The following is a 22,040-nucleotide window of genomic DNA, read 5'->3' as shown; positions in this document are numbered from 1 at the left end:
GATAGCTTAAGACTCTAATCCAACTTAAGTAAATCAGAACGCTCTTGAGAGTTTGTCCTGTTGAAGTGATTTATATCATCCAATCATTGTGGTGGACGCAGCATAACTGCTTACTGAAGATATGTGACAGAATGGGTTTAAGAAGATTTGGTGAAGCATGTCATATTTCCGTGAAAAGAAAATTTGACATGTTTTGTTTTAGGAGATAAAAAGTTTGGATGACATTTTCTGTCATCGCTAAGTATGAAGTCCCTATTCATCCATACATCCCCTGTTAACCATAAACCTAGTGATCCATGCTAACTTAAGAATTCACTAAAGGGTTATCCAATGTAAGAAGTTATCTATCGACTAAATGTCAAAGTGCTGGCATAAACAGCTCCTTTGTGTTCGTTTCTTGTTCAATATTAGAGCAACATGAACAAGAGCACATTCATACCTACACATGCATCACTATTTGTATTGCAGATCTCTATATATTTATATGCTAGCTCTTAGTCCTCAGCAACGTCCGTCACCATCCAAAATCCTGACATTTTATTTTTGAAAATGAAAAAACAAAAGTATCCACTGCATGGTTTGTTTTAATGGTATATAGTCTACAGCTCTCCAGGTGACCTTTTCACAGTTGTCAGTGTCCTGTTATTTTCATACATTATATGTAAATTTTGTTTATTTCCCATAACTGCTAGAGTTCCAATATAAGCTTATGATATACCTTTAAAGCTGCTATAACTTAACTGAATTATTGACATTGCAGAGATATATGTTGACATTCTCCAACTAGGGATGAGAAACGATACAATTCTATCGGTCAAATTCTCCATCAATTCCTAATAAATTGTTAGGTTGAAAAAGGGCACATACAGGCAGGGCTTTTGATTTAAAAGTGGTTATTTGCATAAAAAATACACGGTTCAAATTATTGTATTTTTTAAAATATTTTCTTTGATTAAAACAATTCTTGGTATTAACAGTTTTAGTTTTATAGGATGATTAGAGCTAGTGAGCAAGTCAACAGGTCATCATTCCCACTGTAGTATCTACTTTATATTGCTCTGAAAACATGTCCTTCAAAGAACTGTATTTATTCAAGATTCTCTGCAAAAACTATATTTTACAAGATTACATGAAAACATCATGACGTCATACTTTACCATCGCTTAATACGTTACTTGTATAACTCAATGGAAGCAGATTTGTTGTTCACAACATAGCATTAACCTTGGAAGGAAAAAAGATGGCATGGGATTCGAAGGAATCGGATTCCCATCTCCATCTCCAACACAACCTTATTTTAGAACCTAGGTTACTGTTTTTATGTATATATATTTGGTGATTCACAGCCTCCCTGGTAAAGTCTACTCCAAGGTACTGGAAAGGAGGGTTTGGCCGGTAGTCGAACCTCTGATTGAAGAGGAACAATGCGGATTCCGTCCTGGTCGTGGAACAACAGATCAACTCTTCACTCTCGCAAGGATCCTGGAGGGGACCTGGGAGTACGCCCATCCGGTCTACATGTGTTTTGTGGATCTGGAGAAGGCGTATGACCTGGGTCCCCGGGTGATACTGTGGGAGGTGCTGCGGGGTATGGGTATGAGGGGGTCACTTCTGAGGGCCATCCAATCCCTGTACGCCCAAAGCGACAGTTGTGTCCGGATACTTGGCAGTAAGTCAGACTCGTTCCCAGTGAATGTTGGCCTCCGCCAGGGCTGTGCTTTATCACCAATATCGATATCGAGGCGTAGTCGTGGAGGAGAGGGGTTGCAGTTTGGTGGCCTGAAGATCTCATCGCTGCTCTTTGCAGACAATGTGGTCCTTATGGTATCATCGGTCTGTGACCTTCAACAGTCAGTGGATCGGTTCGCAGCCTAGTGTGAAGCGGTTGGGATGAGGATCAGCACCTCAAAATCTGAGGCCATGGCTCTCAGCAGGAAACCGGTGGATTGCCTACTCCGGGTAGGGAATGAGCCCTTACCCCAAGTGAAGGAGTTCAAGTACCTAGGGGTCTTGTTCGCGAGTGAGGGGACGATGGAGTGAGAGATTGGCCGGCGAATCAGAGCAGCAGGGGCAGTACTACAGTCACTTTACCACACTGTTGTGACGAAAAGAGAGCTGAGCCAGAAGGCAAAGCTCTCAATATACTGGTCGATCTTCGTTCCTACCCTCACCTATGGTCATGAAGGCTGGGTCATGACCAAAATGATGGCCAAAATGGGTTTTCTCAGACGGGTGGCTGGCGTCTCCCTTAGAGATAGGGTGAGAAGCTCAGCCATCCGTGAGAGACTGGGAGTAGAGCCGCTGATCCTTTACGTTGAAAGGAGCCAGTTGAGGTGGTTCGGGCATCTAGTAAGGATGCCACCTGGGCGCCTCCCTAGGGAGGTGTTCCAGGCACGTCCAGCTAGGAGGAGACCCCGGGGAAGACCCAGGACTCTGTGGAGAGATTATATCTCCTCACTGGCCTGGGAACGCCTCCGGATGGATATTTGGTGATACAATTCCTCATTTCTTTTGAGTGAGTTTGTTGGAGGTGCAGTGAGAGGCCTTTAGTTAGAGCACACTGATTTTCTTTAAAACACAAATGTGTATAAAAAAAATAGTTATTAAGACATTTAGAGGTTAGTGTAATTTCATCACCCAGCCAGCACCGCTGTCCCAGTGTTAATTTCTAGCAGATACATGTAGAAACCCAGTTAAATGTATACAGAACATGGCCACAAAATCGTCTTTCTCCAAGAGAAATCTATCTAGGGAAATTTGGTTTCTCCAAACCAATTCTCAAATTACCAAAACCAGATGTCTCATAAACATGACCTTTAAGAAATTAGGTTGAGCTGAAAGCTAACTGTATTCCTGATAACTGCGTGTAAACACATTGATGGACGAGTGCTATCGCTTCTTCAGGTAACAAATGAGTAAACAGGCCAAAACACTGAATGCTCCTCCAGGAATGTTCTTGTAAATGTTAGATGTGATGTCAAATCATAGACTGTGTATAAGAATTGGACATATTTATTTGGACATCTGGCAAGAGATTTGTTTTAGCATACAGATGTATTGGTCTGTGAAGAGAGCACTGATTGTATTGAGACTTCCAAATTGCTCGGAAGGCGTAGCCTGTAGCCAAAACACACCATTTAACCAAAAATAAACATTAAACCTTTGAAAGTAATTAGATCTTTTACATGTTCTAGTACTCACAGTAACAGGATCAGTCGTTTGGTCAGGTCAGGTATCCAAACACATAGTGACTCATGTCAAGAAGGCGGGGTCCGATTCTTCTTGATAGTTGTCACATTTGTCTCTGTTGGATCTCTGCGGTCACTTAAAGAAGGAAAAGGCACAGTAGGACATTACATTACAGGTCATTTAGCAGATGCTCTTATCCTTACATTGAACTAAGTACAGGGACAGTGTCCCTGGAGCAACTCAGGGTTAAGTACCTTGCTCAGGGGTACAATGGTTGCAGCCTGGTATTGAACTCCCAACCTTCTAGTGTTTTGTTTGGAAGGTGTACCACTAGACCACTAGGCGATCACCACCCTATGGTTGGAAGAGTTAGTGAAAGGAAGCTAATTGTGATGGTTGTCTATATTACAATGATCTGTAAGCTGTAGAGTTGTATGAACAAATTAATCAACAAGAAGAAGAATTGATACCTATTGGGGGAGATATTCAATAGCATTTCTGTGATGAAGGATTTTGAATGTTGAAGATTTTTTACTAAAAGAACTGTGGATCTTTGCAATTTGAAGACATTAAATAGAGAAATAAATCCCTTTTTAAGTAAAGAAAACATTGTCCTTTTTTAATTTGGGCTGTTCTGTATCTGTTACCAGGAGCCCACGGCTGGCTATGACCAAAGTGAAAGAAAACATCAAACATTCAAACTGTGCTTTCGGGTGCAGGAGGGAGCATTTTTTGGCTTTAGGTTTGGTAATTATACCTTTTTTGGAGTCTTTGATTTAGGTCTTTAGAATTTAAGGATGGGTAAATGAGTTTGAGCACATCAGGGTCAGACAGACAACTGATTCAAATCCAAGACGTTTTCAGAGGACGTTTCAAAGGAGAGAGGAGACAAAAAAACTGTTTGGATGTTAGTTGGTTTTATGAAAGGAGGACAGAGCTCTGGTGTTTAATAACACAGTATTAACACATCTCCTCATTAAAATTCGGAGACCATGTCAGAGCTCATGTCTTCCCAAAACCCACTGCTGCTTCTCATTCTTTAATGGGAAGAGATAAGCTAAAAAGCGCACAGCGAGATAATGGTGGACTCACAAAGATTTCATAATGTCTATTTTGGTAAAAATGGCCTGCCGAGGTAAATAAACAAAAGCAATTTTGAAGTCTCAATACAATTAGTGATCTCTTCACAGACCAAACATCTTTATGCTAAAACAAAGCTCGGTCTGCATCTGCCAAACGTCCGTCTGTGCCAAAACAGACAGTCGGGGTAGAAAAATAAATGACACAAAATCCAACTGGCTGACAGAGAAAATGCTACAGTATCATGGCAATAGACAAGATACATCAAATTAAACAGTGCCAGTGTGAAACTGGATAATAAGCACTGTGTCACAGCAGCCTACCATAACAAAAAATCAGATTGCTTGATCCCTGAAAATGTCCGCCGTTTGCACTTTTTCCATTAAAAAAAGGCCAACGCCTCCAGAGATGTGTGGCTCATTTAAAGGCTCTGTTCACCCAAATAACAAAAACACATTTTATTTGTCCATAAACAAAAGAATGCTTAAAATAATCTCTTCAGAAATTGTGCCTGCATCACTTTGAATATTCCACAGGATACACAGTCAACAGTTTTCACTGGGACTGTCTTTTTTAGTAGAACGTAGAACTGGTTTGCATAAAAGTGTGTGTTTCATCTAGAGTGACTAGGACATAGTTTTCTATTGCTGTTTAGTTTAAAAAAAAAAAAAAAAACTCAGACAGATGTTGGCAGTGATTCAAAGTTAAATAAAAGAAGCTAAGATAGAAAAGAACCGAGCCTTCATGAGTACAGATGGTCCCAAAAAGGACATTTTTCTTGTGGTTGCATTCTATAAATCAGAATAAACCGAATAGGTTGAAAAGACCAAGAGACAACAATTTATTCTTTCTGACAACCCATTTCAGTCGATGTCATGTGATTTCTGCCTCTGTGACAAGCTACTGAATATCCTCCCAAATTAACAAGCTCTTTTTGCAATGCGGGGTGATGCTAAGACATGGAGATTTCCTGACTTCCATGTTTGTAGAGGTTAGCAGTTGCCAAATACACCTCTGCTTTGATTCTGGCAACACAATATGCTTAACGAGATTCCAGAAGCTGTAAGCAGCGGCTCCACCTACAGCCAACTGAGTGCCCACACTGCCTTGTGGTGGGCTTAACATTTGTTTGAGTGCAAACAGGCATGAACCTGTAAAAGTTTATCCAGAATTGAGACTTTCACGCTGTATAATTGAGACGCTGCTGTTGCGTGACGCGTAGGTCATCAAACAGTTGTCACTCTAGATTATGGTTGATGTAACAGAATGTAACAGTGGGAAAGGGCTTCTCTAACTGCGTGTGGACACGCTGTTCCTTTTTTAGCATCTTGAAGTGCTACTGAGGTTGTTTTTAATGCAAAGTTACATGTGGAGATGAGAGACCTTGAAGGTGAGGAATATGTAAATCAAGGATCGTCCGCCTCAACGTTATGATACATAAATTCATCTTTTCACACCCAATACCTCTACTGTGGCTGCCAGCTTCTTGACGTAAAACAAGCAGTGATCATGCTCATGAATGTCAAATACCTCAAATTAGCTGTGAGCTAGCGAGTACCTAAAAGTAAATTAATTAAGCTGTAAGGTCCTGAAACATTTTGCGAAAGAAGTTGCGTCAGAGTTATCAATCAATAATGCAGCCTGTCATTTATGAACTCTTTAAGGGTCAATCAAGGCTGATGGAGGATGCCAATAAATTGTTTAAATTCAGAGTGTTTAAGATCTGAATGTCTATTTGTGACAGTCGGTTTATTAGGAGCAAGATCGCACATCCTTCTGTCAGTGCCTGAATTGTTTTAACAATTCATCCATAAGCAAGAATGCAGTAGGCTGGAAACATCAGCAGTCACTGTGAATGACACTTCTAAATGCCAATAAAAAACATACTGTTAACCAAATAAAATATAGAACTGTACATACACAAATGTCTATAGTAAGTAAACTGGCCCTCGGAGAGCGCAGACCTATGATGCATTCACATCCTCTTTGAATGGTCCCATTTCCTGAGTTTGGAAGTCATTCTTCCAACTTCGGTGTGTTCGTAAGCTTTAAGGCGTAATGTGGAAAAAACAAGAATGCTACGAAGAAGATGTATTGCATTTCATTGCACAGAGAACAAATTCATTCAGGGGAATAAAGTCTGTTTAAAGAAGAGATCTGGCTCTGCTAATCGTAATGCATTACAAACCTCACTCCTGTCTAATTTTAATCTCCCGGTACACAGTTTGTCTTTACTAGATAAATGAGTCAGCCAGGCCAATATAACTATGTTGTACAGAATAAGAATAAGTTTGCAGATATATCCGTATCATTATATATGTCGGCTGATGAAGTGCAAAATTGTTTGATTATGTCATGTGTTTATGTTAAAATACCGTTAACGGATTTCACAACGCCCATACATTGATCTTGGTGTCCTGTCAGGCTATACCATCCAGCTTATTAATGATTAACTATGTTCCAGTAAACATATACTGAAAGTACCCCAGTGATTTAGTATTGCGCTTCCATAACAAAATAAGACTTAGAGTGTAGTCATGCTAGCAGCTCTGTGAGGTTCTTTGACCTTATACTGAATGTCACCACACTAACAAACTCACAATGACAATGCTTAACAAAGTTAGAACAATATATCCAGTGGGGGACAAGAATGTGTGTTCTAAATTTCATGGCAATCCATCCTACAGTTGTCGAAATATTTCACAAATGTCAACCTCACAACGGTGCTGGAGGAAAAGTCAGGGGCAAAGTCAGTAGGATGCATTCTGAATGTCTTCACAAAGTTCAATAGCAATCCATCTTATAGATGTTGAGATATTTCAGTCTGGACAAAACGGGTGGACTGGCCGACCTTCACTGCCACTCTCCGCTCCTAGCGTGGCTAAATATGTAAAGATACACCGATTGCCATTTTGTTGGCCGATACTAATGCCCCGCAGATACCTGCAGACTCCGATTTCAGCCGTTTCCAATTTTCTTTCTTTCTAAGAACTACAATTGAGAGCATACACAAACATTGTTGGAACTTTTCTTTCATGTGAAATTGAAATGCAATCTTATGTTCATATAACATTGACTATTTTCTCCAAAACTGCACCAACTGTCACTCAAACACATCTCTAAATCAACGTGCTCCAAGTCACTGGGCAAATAAAATCCAACTGAAAAAGGAATAGCAGTAATAATAATATATTATTTTACTTACTTACATATATATATATATATATATATATATATATATATATATATATATATATATATATATATATATAACAATACACTAAATGTCATTTACAACAACTTAGTAGTGATAATTTAACACCCACATGCACATTTCTGTTAAAAGTCTCCAAGCCCAACTATCCGGGTAATGAAACTTGACAAATCTCCTCCAGAACCACAGAAGACATCACACAACTGTTTTCCCAGGCTGAGATTAACTTTGACACGTAAAATCATTGTAGTGCCTCTTTAACTTTAACTCAACAGAGAAAGTTCACAGAATGAGTCATGTGGCCCTTATTAGGCGGCGGTATGATTGCACAAGGAAACATTTAAGGGATGAGGAAATCCATAAGTCCTGAGAGTTTTCATTGACTTTGTCTTGTCTTTCACAAGTCTCTGTACTGCCTACATACATACTCTTCCTTACCATTATTACCACCTGGATCTGGATCTTCAAAGAACTGCTGTACTGTCCTTCAAATCAGATCCAATCTCTCTCTGCAAACAGACCTGTCATAATAACATGACAGGTTGCTGTGTATACCATGACATTATCTATCTGGAGGGATTTGCACACGACACCGGAGCTGCAAATGAGGCGCCTCAAAGACTCAAGGTCAGAGAAAATGCTACTCACGTCCCTCTGCCCTGCTGTTGGCAATGTTTTGATCCAAGCCCTGGGCGGTTGGACCGGGCTGTCCCTTTGAATGCTAATGAATAAAGTCTTCAAAGAAAGCAGCGCTCCCTAAAGTCACCTTACGCTATTGGGCCTGATGTAAAAGACTACTTCACACAAACAGTACGGTGTGCGTAGACATCAAAGTGTTAGCATTTTTCATTCATTACTTGTCATTCTCATAGTCCAGCAGACCACTGTGAGAGCACATCCTGTATCCTGGATCAACACACTGGTGCAAACATGAGAAGTGCTCATTGGATGAGAATAGACATATTATAGTATTATTATTATTATTATTATTATTATTATTATTATTATTATTATTAATAATAATAATAATAATATTATTATCATTATTATTATTATTATTATTACTATTATGATTATTATAATATATATATATAAAATATAATATAATATAATTATTATATATTATAATAATATTTTATATTATATTATAATATAACTTTAGCAAAGTTACCGAACAAATACTGTGACACAGACTCAGTTTTCTCTTTCTCCCACTTTCAATTTATTTCATACACTCACACACTAGCACACAAGCTAAGCACCCACTTAACACCAGAACCGCCAAGGGGTCATTTTCTTACCCCCTTGCATTTTCAAATACATGTAACTCCCTAAAATAAACCCCCTATATCTCTCAGGTCATGACTTTTACTAAAATGGGTAATAATCTAGTGAATGATGAAAATAATAATGGGATGAAAAGAAAAAAAGATATGATGGTGCGTGTGTGTGTCTCTTCCAGCTGAAGCTCCGGTTTGTAAAAATAAACTCTTTATTATTAATTTTTTTTGTTTTAAATGTGTTCTTCATTATGTTAAAGATTGAATTTCTGGACTATTTCACACTTGAAATTGTTACAGTTTATTAATTAATAAAAACATTTATTTGTATTATGTCGGCAATTAAATAAAGCAGTATTGTAAAAATTCATAAAATGTATAAACTGAATATTAAAAATAGTTTTTGTGAAGTCTTACTTATTATTCAAAATTAACAACTGCTATATTTCTATCAGCGCCTGCTGTTTTGTTGGAGGTAAAAAAGACCGCATGGAGGGTGTAGGAGGTAATGGAATGTAGGCTGTTCTAGTGTTAAACTGTTTACCGTATTTCACCGTTCCAAAGGTCCAAAATTATCATGCAATCTTTAATAATATATCACTTTTTCCAGATGTACATGTGTACGTTCAGTGTTAAATTGCTTAATGCTATATATATATATATATCTATGTTCTGCAATGTAAGTGACATCTTAGCAAGCCATTCAACATGCTTTTCTGGCTTTTTGAGCCTCCCCTGCATTGAACTCCTGTCTTTTTACAACCCTGTAGGCTCTGTGCAGGGGAGGTGAACCTGACTTCTTCTTGGCTCTATCTTTAGCTTTGCAGCATCATTGACAGTGCTTATGGATTGCTTCAGTGGGCCTTTGCTACATAATTCATCTGTGTTGGAGCAAAATCTGATTGAAGGGAATCAGTGTTTCCCTGGCTCAAACCACCAGCCATTTAATCATTATCTTGCTTAACAGTTGCAACTTGCCTCACTGTAAGGCCTCCCACCAGAGGTGTGCTGTAAAAGAGCATGTGTGGGGTGTTGGGATGCAGATCCTAGATGCAGGGATGAGATATTTCAGAATTACATTGAGCAATTATAATAAGTGATGAATGCCTCTAAAATAATACTAAGATTTGCACCTAAGGATCTGCTTGGATGGGACCCAATGACACGTATATGAAGTAGCCCACATTATAATCTGCAAATGTTTGGATCACACGAGTCGGTAACAATCCTAAACAGCCACCACTGTAATCTAATTCTACAAATAGTATAATACTTATATTATTTGTGTAGCTTAATCTTTATCTGAAATTTTGCAGAAATATAGGGTTTAAATACTTTAACAATGCAAAATCAGCGTACAACATGACATCATCAGGCGACTTTTAGCGACTTTTGGAGCGAGCGCTAGCTACTTCCATTTGAAAGAGTTGGCAACACTGTAGGCTATATACTTTGTATCTGCATTCACTTGTTAACAAACCACTACATAACACAACAAAGGTAGCTAATTTATTCCCTTTATCTTGTGTGATTACAAGCTAGTGGGGCTTACCATCTTATAACCATCCACTCTCAAAACACAGCATACAGGCAGCTATGTGAAAGCTAGCTGAGATAGCTACGGCTAGCCTCAGCTAAAGCTAAAACTATTTAACTTTTTTCTGTATCTATAAATGAAAAATATCCATTTTGATAAAATGGCATCTTGATAATTCAGTTATTCATTCAACATAATTTTATGTGGTAGCTAAAAATGGCACAACTCTTTCAAACTCGCTAGGCTACAGTTAGCTTAGCCACAGTATTTGCCATGTAAACTTTGAACTCTAGTGGAATTCATGTGATTTTGGGTGGTTTAGCTACCTCTTTATCGAATATTAAATGTAATAAATAAATACATTTATTATATTGATTTTAGTATAGTAGGCAGACAGACAGAGATGGCAAAACAGAGATATTTTAAATGCTATTCGTAAGTAATTAAAATCGAGTTGTCTTTCCCCCCCAACAAACCAGTTAAAAGGGACAAGAAAGCTAAAAGAACACCCTTTGTAGCTGCTCTGTTTCTCCCTCGCATTTCCTGAAGGCTAGGTGTCAGTCCCGCACAGTTACATCCATGCATTAAAACTTTAAACCCGTTTTTCTCAACTTCACTTTGTCTGTCAGCCTTTGTAGAGGCAGAAGTCCTAACATTGCATGACAGAAACCTAAGGTTGCACGTGTCATAGCATGCAATTGAGACATTATGAAGGGCTGCAAGACAGTGAGAGACCTATAGTGTGTCTCAGCACACTGTTTAACACAGTGACAGGGTGATGCATCTGAGAGATGAGTCGGTGTATTTATAGGCTCATTTGTATGCAAGATATATGTCAAAGCCGCATACAGTAATTGACTGTGTAAGTTGAGCCCTGCAGTGCTGAACATAATATGGAATATTTATGACAAGTAAACAAGGAGGGGAGGGGGGGCATTATAAATGCAAGGGTGACAACACATTTTAAATTCCAAAATTCTTTGTTGTTGTAAAATCTGTTTTTGGATGAGGCTTACATAAAGAGACTCGGCCTGAAGCTCATGTTTGTCTCCTGTCAGGTTGTAATGTACTCGCTTATGCATGCAGGATGTAAATGGTAAGCTAGCTGGATTACATCCAAAACAGACCTCGAAAACCAGCTTAATATGACATAATTTTATCTCGCATCATACAGCCGGGTAAAGCCGCAGTGCATTATCCTCCCTGTTTACACAAAGCGATATTCATTCGCGTGCAAAAGATCAACTGACGGTGAATTAGTTTTACACCATTTCTCCTCAAATTGTGTATATCGTTTATTTAGCTATAATATTTCTGCCCTTCTCTGGTGAAACCATCACTCAAGAAGTTCTTGGAATAACTTCATTACATTTGCCTCAGCAAAAGGACAATGCATGTACGTAGGTGGTGTCACAGCGATGACACTGCTCTCCTGTGGCAGAGGGTCAGTCCTTGACGACAAAGGATGGCATTTTAAAAGGTCGGCCCATACAGCATGAATACATGGTGACCCCTCTTCCTTATAATGTCTGCTCATGGCCCATCACTCACTTTACTTTTCTTCTGGCTAATAACCACTAGGTCGAAAATGTAAATATAATATGAAGATGAATGAACAACCACGTTAATGTTATGTTGTTTTGACTGTTGCATTTGACAGATTATTGGGGCTATAATTGACATTTATTTTCATTATCGATTGATCTGCTTATTACTGTTTTGGTTTAATTAGTTAATATTTTGGACTATAACATGTTTCTCAGATTCTCACGGTACAAAGTGATGTCTTTAAAGTCTTGTTTTGTCAGTCCGAAACCCAACGTGAATCACTTTATTATGATATGAAACAGAGAAAAAGCAGGAAATCTCCATATTTGAGAAGCTGAAAACTGCATTTTCTGCTATTTCTGCATGAACAATTACTTTAAGAGATTATCAAAATACTGGGCGATTATTTTTCTGTTAATCGACTTATCGATTAGTCAACGATTCATTGTAGCTCTACATTTTATATTCAATGAATTACATGTTTGTTACTGGAACCTTAAAACCATCACTTGACAATTGGCTAAAAACAAAAACGAGTTTATTCAAATCATTTGGACTGTTTTGAACAGCTTTCACACAGAACACCAAGTCAAGTAAATCTCAATTCAATCAGGCCAATATCAGATCATTTGCCTCTGGGCCCTTTATAATCTGCACATCATACAATACCTTCTGTCCGTAGACCCTTGCAGTAAATAAGAAACCCCCCAAAAAAGAAAAACTTAAAGCGGGAAAAGAATAGAAGAAAATGCATTTGTCATCAAGACAAAGTGTAAGGTTAAATCCTGTCACATTTCTAGATTAAGTGTAAATTGAGTAAGGGAAGGATTCTGTAAGGTTTTTGTAGTAATGTGTAAATTGCCAACGCCTGTGGCCTGATGTCAGTGTTTCGATGCGACAGCCAGACACCAGACTCTGCTTCCTGTCAGGGTTGATCACAGATGATGAGGGAAGTTGACACATTTTTATGCGGACATCTGAAAACACACAACACAGTACTACAAAGGTTGAAAGTATTCCCCAATTTCCCATTCTCAACCTCTTTTAAGTTTTCTTTTTGTGCGTGTTACTACCAGGGATTTACAGTTTTCACCGCTCTGCAGTGAAGTACAAGAGTGCTCGGGGTGTGTTCAGTGCACCTTGGTTTGTTGAACTGGTCAGTGATTAAAACACCTCAAATTCACAACCGAAGAAAGGTCAGACAGTACTTTGATTTTAATGTTTATTAAATTAAGAAACAGTCGATACTCCATGGCCCGATTTTTTTCAGTACTGTGTTCAATTTAATTATGTGAAAAAAAGGCTCCATTTGAACTTTACAAGCAACCTGGTGTATTTCATTTATGTGCAGGTCTTAAAACAAAAAAATAATCGTAACACCAGGGAATCCTTTGTGCTTTCTCTCCTGGTACTGAAACACATTTGCACACCACTAAATCAGACTCCATACAGGACAGTATGGCAGGTACATAATTGAAGAGAACAACAATGAAAGGTTTCAGGCTGTTAGATAAAATTACTCTGATTGTAGTACCTGGTAATTATGTTATCTTTGCTGAGCTCTGTGTGTGTGACACATAACATGTTTTTATTGTTTTTTGCCAACACACCCAGACAGTACTCCTGGCTGCCAACTGCTATGGCAACCCTGTGTCCTAAAGAAATTACATTCTCATAAAACTAAACTACATTCACAATTACGTTTTAAGGAGGAACGTATTTTCTCCTGGATTACACTCGCAGTTTTAAACATGTGGTTAACGTTGTAAATTGAAAGGAAACGAACCTCGAATGATTCCGTTATTCTACGGTATTCTTGTCTTTATCGTTATTTATTATTGAATTTAAATCATTTTCCAAAAGGTTTGGCATGTTTGTAATCCCGCAGTGTTGAAACCACCAACCTACTTTATCGACCCAACAAACAGATAATTGAAGAAATAAGTGTTGCTAAATGAGTAGTGTTGCTAAATGGCCATAAGTTGATCACCGGGTGTAGTTGAAAATTGGATACTTAACACTGTGGGGTCAAACACAACATTGGGCTAGAAAAAGTTAGATTTCTTTATTTAATTTTTTTTATTCACGACCAATAATTTGCTCCAAAAAATATATTGGGTTCAAATGTTTCCATAATCCTGCTGACAGTGAAACAAACAAAGCTACAAACATTGGCGGAGGTAATAATTCAATGTATAAAACAAAAGACAAATGAATCAAGAGTCCGATGTTATTGTGCCGCAGTGTTGGACACACACATTTCATTCTGTCATTTACACTCTAGTTGCACAAAATTTTTATCCGGTTGTTTTTTAGGCTGAATTGCAGATTGCATTATTTTAAACAAAGTTCACTGAAATAAATCCCTCATTAGTGTCCAAAACAAACTGTCCTGTAAAAGGACTGAGGTGCTGCTCCGTCCGTGTCACATCTGATAAACGTTTTGAAAACACACATAAAATATTCCATGAAATATTAACAATGCTGTCAGTCATTGAAATATGAGTGAATAGCTCTCATTCTCTGTAATGAAACACTGATGTTTGTTGGTAACATTCTGTTTGCGGACTGCTGCAAACCAGCTGCTGACGTCAATAACAAGATGCACCCCAGAGAGACATGAATGAAGAAACAGGGTTGGCTCCATATGACGCTCTGCTGAGGCAAATGAAAGGTTGCTCCACATTTGCATGATGTGGGACTGTTGTTGTCTAGCAGCACAATGTATGTCATTAGTTAATTAGATGGAGAAAAACACATCAGTCTATCAATAGCTGCTTTGATCAATAAAACATGAAAAGCTTTGTCAGCAGTTGCTCAGTCACATTCTAAAAAAAGACCAGTGGGTTGATTTTTTATTTTTTTTATTTCTATTTGATTACTGGAACTGGGAAGGATGTATTTCCAGTTTATTTGTATCCACATTTATGAGTTATTCTGTGCAAATCACTCAGTTTGAAGAACAGCTAAGTGGCTTGTTTTTTATGTCATTAAGTAGTATTAATCATCAGATATCTTTTAACGCTGGGGTTCACTCTAGTCCTGTTTTCTTGATCTATTCATTATGACTGATACTACATGAGTGTTATACCAACAGCTGTGTATGTGATACTGACCATTCTTGCCATTTCTTTCCTAGAATACAATAGTTGTTTATGAAGTGTAAAACTTAATCTTTAATCTCTATGTCTCTGACACACAGTTGAGTGTGAATCTTTGTACAGACAGTGATACTGCTTGCCATGTAATTAAGATATCGTCTTGTAAATGGTCACCTGTTGAGAAGTGCTTATACAATAATCTTTAGCTGTTGAAAATCATTGTGCATCATTAAACCCAGGCAGTGATTTCAGATATTACCGTCAGTAATTCATTTGATGGCAACATAATATTTACACACAGTGCAATTAACACAACTGGGAGTGTGAGAGAGACATTAAGAGAAAACCAAATGTAGTGTTATTCTCATTACAGTAGTTAGTATAATACAAACTCCCATTATGCTATTTTACTGAAGATATTCCCAATAAAGCACGAAATGTCAGTTTGCGCCCACACTTGATTGCACTTCTCCTGGCTGCTTCTGTACAAAGATAAACCTGTGGTAAAGATAACTTTAAACAATTGAGATACTGTATTCAAGTGATGCAGAGTTCTATATAAAAATATATAGAGTTCAGTATAAAAAAGCAGATTAATGCACCTTTAGTTTCTGCAATTTCAGAAAGGGTTTGACAGATATGGGATTTTGCATTCAAACAATATCCAGATTTTAATCAAGCACATCATCAAAAAACACATTTGTGTTCATGCAGATTGCATTACATTTAATTATTTAGATATACATTTAAGGGAACCCTGTGGAGCTGGTTTATATTCAGTATGACACACCTAAATGTATCTTTGTATCCATGAGGTCTAACAAACGTGTTCAATGCATTTCCTTCCTGATTAAAGATTTGCAAAGCCAATTGTATGAACATTTTGAATCCTGCATTGTTAACATCCATATTTTCTATAGCCAGCGGTATTCTTCTTCCGCGCATTGCTTCCTTTCTCTCTGTGTATTACTTCTACATGTAGATCAATGTAAATCAATTTGCAGGCATAAGGATGTCGTCTGGTGCACGTGAATCATTTTGTGCAAAAAAGACATTAACTGCAATTTCTCAATAAAAGTACTTTACTCACTGTGGAAATATGGTGGCATCCTATAGTTCATGCACTGCCACAACTGTTATGTATTTTTTATTATTATTATTATTATTATATATTTGATTAATTTACAAGGCAGGGGGATAACTTAAACTTCTTCCTTAATAGTTACCACTTTAGTCTGTATGGTGTGGTGGCAGGATTACTACACAGATGTGGAAATTAATGTACATTTTAAATTATTTCTAGATCTTGACAAGTTGTTTTGATCATGAAGTAAAATAATATATTGTTCACTTCCAGATACCTAACTACTTGACTGAATGTGTTGTGCCTGTGTACTTAAACTACTCTATTTTATTATTGTATACTCGCCACTTTACTTTCTTGTTCTTTTGCTGTAACAAAGTACACTTCCCCGTTGTGGGACTAATAAAGGATTTCTGATTCTGATTCTGAGATACACTGTGATGTGTAAGTTGTATTGCACATGTATAAATGATAAACTGAGGCATAATATTGTTGAAATTGCACTTATTTTTCTTAAGGAATTTCAATTTCAATTATGTAAAAAGATAGTTCATTAAATGTGAACATTTTCAGAATGTGCTTGTACTGTTTTGCACTAAAACAAAGGGAAACATTTGGAGTTGTCGTTATTTATAGGTTATTATGCTTTGATTTTACTGGTCCGGCCCACTTGAGATCAAGTGTGGGCTGCATGTGGCCACTGAACAAAAATTAATTTGACACCCTTGCTTTGGACCATACTTTTGGACAGACAGATGTAAGACAATTAACAGACCAAAGCAACCACATGATATTGCCTTCCTTCCTCTCAAGTCTCAATGTCAACATTGCGAACGTTAATGCTGCTTTATTTTGAATATGTACTCCTTAAGTCACATAGATCTCTCAGTACAGCTGGGCCAGTTCTAGATTAAAGTTGACAGTACATAATATTTAACCAACAAGTTCTCCAACAAATCTGACTACAAGGTTGCTACTCTCTTATATGACCCATAGGAGCATAACGGTTGCAGTGTAAACACGTGGATAACGCGGTATAACGGGCGATTTACGCAACTAACTTGGTTAGGATAAGATCATGGTTTGGGTACGTCTGTGTGACATTACTTAACTTACAGACGTGGTTACGTTAAAATAACTCAACAGTTACTTTTGGTGTCACAACGGCACACCAACACCCGTCTCCTAGGGGGAAAATACTGATTTCCTTCTTTGCTCCCGTCATAGTTACTACTGGCAGTCGTAAACAATAAAAACATAACCGTATTTAACAAGGCTTAAAATCGCAGGTGTGAAAACACACTTAAAGGGGACCTGTAATGAATAACTCACTTTTTCAGTGCACAGACATTTGTGTATCTGGAGAGCCTTCCAAGCCACAAACTGTCAAATAAGACAACGCAGTCAGTTTTTTGGGGGCTGCCTCGGTCAAAAAACATGGGATTCAACAAGACATACAGATTTCAGATAGACGGAATCGGAGTTTCGGGCTTCCGGTGGAATCGCAATGCATTCTGGTGTGGCAAGCCTAGAGAAGTGAGCACCAACTCTACAAGGGCCGCCATATTGGATTTCTTCTCTACATGTTTACATTGTATTTACCTTATTCTTCAAGCGAGGGCATTCTGGCTGCTGCCGTCTTTTTAATAATGGTTGTATGCTGAGAAAACCTTTGCATTGAATGTCTGACACTGAGATTTCCGAGAAAAAATTTAACATTCTGTTAGAGCCTTCGATAGGATGATGGCTCAGGAGTGATCTTGAGCTGTGGGAAATGCATTTATGAGTCAGTGATATCCATCTTGCTTGTCAGAGATACAGTTACCTGTTCTAAGTTTCCAGTTAACGACAGCTAATAAAACTGACGTGTTAAGTTTCAGACCATTATACATGAGTTTATGCATTAGTTTATTGCTTTAGAGCAAGAAATGGTATAAAAACTGCTGAGATCATTAATAAGTAAAATAACTGCAAAGGCTGTTCCTGCGTTGAAATAAAATTCAATACCTCTTCTCCATGACAACACAAAGCTTTTACATGAGTGCATTAACCACGACACTGAGCCTAATTAACGAACCACAAGGACATTTTCTGTACATCTCTGTGGAATGACTCGGCTGCTCTTTATACATTTAATATGCATCAGCACTAAACATTTTCTGAATGTGTGATGTAATTGTTCATAAGTTTCATGTGTAATTATGCCTGTTCTTTTGTTCTTTTAAACACTTTGCTGCTCTTCTCCCACAGCATTTGCATGAAAATAAATTACATATTGAGTGTGCTGGATATTAGATTATATAGATTGTTATCATGCCTGTTGGAAATATTGCACATTAACACAAAGATAATTCTAATATGATCAAGATTCTGACTTGATGGACTACCTGGTAACCCTGACCCTATTATATCATACTTCTCTGTGTCCCAGGATCGCTTTTGGGATAAATGTTAGGGTCTAAATGCTGTTTTTCAGTCATTTACTGTGGACAAATAATGCATTCACATCATATTTGGAAACAAAAAACAAGTATCTCAGCCTCCCAGTTGTATTCCCCAGCCACATGATATATGAGCCATATGATATCCGAGCCATATCAGGAATTCATGACGGATACAATATTTCTCATTTAGTGAAAATAATTACAGCAGTGTCCACAGACTTCTGACCAACTGGCTGCAAAGCCATCACTGGCAGTTACATCTAAATAAAATGAACACTAATGCAATTGATGCAGCTAATTAAAAGGTAGCTACACTTACATTGTATTTGGTTTCCCTTGTTAACAAACCAAAACATAAATAGCTAATTAAGGCTTCATTTCGATTTCTGGTGTGACTACAAAGAGGCTAACCAGCTAGGAATAATGTGTGAACGCTTCCACATAAGGATAGAATGTGATTATCCTATTCTGCCTCGGCATGAGTGCAACATAACAGCCCTTTCACACCAGCATTTAATTTGGTGAAATTAGCGCATTTCAATGGAATCTCAGGGATCAGTGGATTAATGCTAGTGAATCTTTCATTTCTCGTTTAACTTTGGTGAAATGGAAATTCCAGCCGTTGACAAATAGCAAATCTTCTTGATAATCCTGACCTTAGAGGGAATGAGAGTACATTTAATTTTATTCAAAACACTTCTTGCCAGAGTATAAACTGCTCCACAAAATGATGGCTTTAAAGGCAGTTATGACAGTGGATGGAAACATATGCCTCTTCAATAAAACGGTGACACTTTGTGCATATATTGTTCCTTTAGCTAATAGCTAGCTCAGACAGCTATTTTGTGGTTAATACACTTGGAACGGCTAGCAACAGCCAGCTACAGTATAATTAACTAGTCCTGAATAATCTCAATGTAAACAAGCCTTTAATAATAATAATAGTAATAATACATTTTATTTGGAGGCGCCTTTCAAGACACCCAAGGACACCGTACAAAATACAAGAGATAAAAACAGCATGACATTGGAAGGGAGCGCAAACAAACAATACCAGAGATATGGTTGAGACACAGGAAGAAAGCAATACAAAGAAAAGGGGGGAGGGGAGGAGGATACAGGATGATTGATACTACAGAGAGTAGGCCAGTTTGAACAGGTGAGTTTTGAGTTGGGACTTTAATGTTGTAACAGTTTCGGACTGTCGGATGTGTGGAGGGATGGAGTTCCAGAGCTTGGGAGCAGTGCAGCTGAAGGCCCTGGCACCCATGGTGATGAGGCGTGATGTGGGGATCGTCAGTAGACCAGCTGAGGATGAGTGGAGGGAGCGGGAGGGGGTATACTCCTGAAGGAGGTCACTTAGGTAGGTGGGGGCGAGTTTGTGAAGGGCTTTGTAGGTGAGCAGGATGTTTTTGTAGTTGATCCAGGATTGAACAGGGAGCCAGTGAAGTTTCAGGATAATGGGGGTGATGTGTTCAGAGGATTTGGTGCGGGTCGTGATCCGGGCAGCGGCGTTTTGGATGATTTGAAGTCGGTTGAGCAGTTTGGTTGGAAGGCCAGAGAGAACAGCATTACAGTAGTCGATCCGTGATGTCACAAAAGCGTGGACCAAGACTTCTGTACTGGATTGGGACAGGGACGGGCGGAGTCTGGAGATATTGCGCAGGTGGAAAAAAGCAGTGCGGGTGATATTCTTTATGTGGGGTACAAAGGAGAGGGTGCTGTCCAGAGTGACACCAAGGCTCTTGACTTGACTGGAGAACGGTACGGAGAAGCCATCGATGATGAAGTTTGGGGCAGTGGAAGTTTGTGTTTGGATAAAGTGCTTTTGGAGCCGATGAGAAGGGCCTTGGTTTTGTCGCCATTGAGTTTCAAGGAGTTCCTGGTCATCCAGCTCCGAACGTCTTGTAGGCAGGTGGTGAGGGATGTGGGCGGGAGGACAGTGGTGGGTTTTGTAGAAATGTAGACCTGAGTGTCATCGGCACAACAATGAAAGTGTACATTGTGGTGGCGGAGGATTGCGCCAAGGGGAAGGAGGTAGATAATGAACAATAGTGGACCCAGTACTGACCCCTGGGGGACACCCCATGTAACAGCAGAACACCTGTGGTTGCTCAGTTGCACATATTGTTGTCTGTTGTAGAGATAAGACGAAAACCAGGAAAGTGCTACACCAGAGATCCCAATGTCAGCCAGGCGCTGGATGAGTGTCTGGTGGGAGATGGTGTCAAAGGCAGCGGTGAGGTCAAGGAGGATAAGGATGGTGAGTAGTCTAAAGTCCGCTGCACGGAGGAGGTCGTTGGTGAGTTTGACCAGGGCTGTTTCAGTACTGTGGTTAGGGCGGAAAACAGATTGAAAAGGTTCATGGAGGCTGTTTGTGTCGAGGTGCAGTTGAAGTTGAGCAGCAACAACTCGCTCAAGGGTTTTGGAGATGAAGGAGAGGTTCAAGATGGGCCGGTAATGGTTTAGGTCAGCTGGGTCAGTACCAGGCCTTTTGAGAACGGGCGTAATTGCAGCTGTTTTGAGGGAGGGGGGTACAGATCCAGTGGTGTGGGAGGAGTTAATTATTATTGTGATCATGGGGGTGATGGAAGGCAGACAGGCTTTGATGAGGATAGTGGGGAGGGGGTCGAGCTGACAGGTAGTGGGTTTGGATTTAAGGATGAGCTTGGAGATGGTCGATTCTGTTGCTAGTGAGAAGTTGGAGAGGGTGCTGGTGAATGGTTGGCTGGTGGCAGCCATCCAGAGTGGATCACTTGGGGAAGTACAGGATGAGGCAAGCTGATGATGGCTGGTGTTGATTTTGGTGTCAAAGAATTGCAGGAAGTCATTGCAGTGGTCGGTGGAGACATCTGGAGGGAGAGTTGTAGCATGCTGAAGTAGGTGGCTGACTGTTGAGAAGAGGGTTCTAGTGTTATTTTTACCAGTGTTAATGAGGTTGGAGTAGTGGGAGGATTTTGCGGTGGAGAGAGCGTTCTTGTAGAGGTGTAGGTGTTCAGTGTAAAGTTAGATGTGCACTGAGAGTCCAGTCTTTTTGCACAGCCGCTCGAGTTGACGACCAGTGGTTTTTAGTTGTCGAAGGTCTGCGGTGAACCAGGGAGCGGTGTGAACAAAGGAGACTGTGGGGCCAGAGCATCCAGGGAAGAGGAGAGACAGTCATTGTAGTGACTCACCAGTTCAGCAGGGTAGAAGGATGGGGGAGGACTGGGGGAGGAGTTAATGAGGGTGGTTAGATCCGTGGGGTTGATTTGTTTAATGTTTCAGAAGGAGATGGTCTGTTGCTTTTTTATGGTGGATAGGGGGGCTTTGACCTTAAAGGACACAACTTTATGGTCAGAGATGGGGAACTCTGCAACAATGAGGTTAGAGGGAGTAAGACCAGTGCAGCAGATTAAATCCAGTATGTGACCTTTGTTATGCGTTGGGAAGTTGACATGCTGTGTGTGGCAAGAGTACTGGAAGGATCGTCGATATGGATGTTAAAGTCCCCCACAAGGATGACAGTGGGGGACATTGCACAGACAGATGTTAAAAGTTCTGATAGTTCAGTGAAAAAAACAGCA

The 22,040-nt window shown here is 39.2% G+C and overlaps 1 protein-coding gene across 1 annotated transcript in view; it reads right to left on the bottom strand.

Moving 5' to 3' along the window:
• Positions 1 to 22,040, bottom strand: part of LOC115027746 (leucine-rich repeat and fibronectin type-III domain-containing protein 2) — a 137,479-nt gene that overhangs the window by 54,501 nt on the left and 60,938 nt on the right. Inside the window, 1 exon segment of the mRNA XM_029461228.1 lies at positions 3,202 to 3,324. The gene's annotated coding sequence lies outside the window, so the exon portion shown is untranslated.

Source organism: Cottoperca gobio, chromosome 22, assembly GCF_900634415.1.
Source record: "Cottoperca gobio chromosome 22, fCotGob3.1, whole genome shotgun sequence".
NCBI classification, from domain to species: Eukaryota; Metazoa; Chordata; class Actinopteri; order Perciformes; family Bovichtidae; genus Cottoperca; species Cottoperca gobio.
Note: the sequence above shows the minus strand (reverse complement) of the source record. Positions and strands in the feature narration are given on the sequence as shown.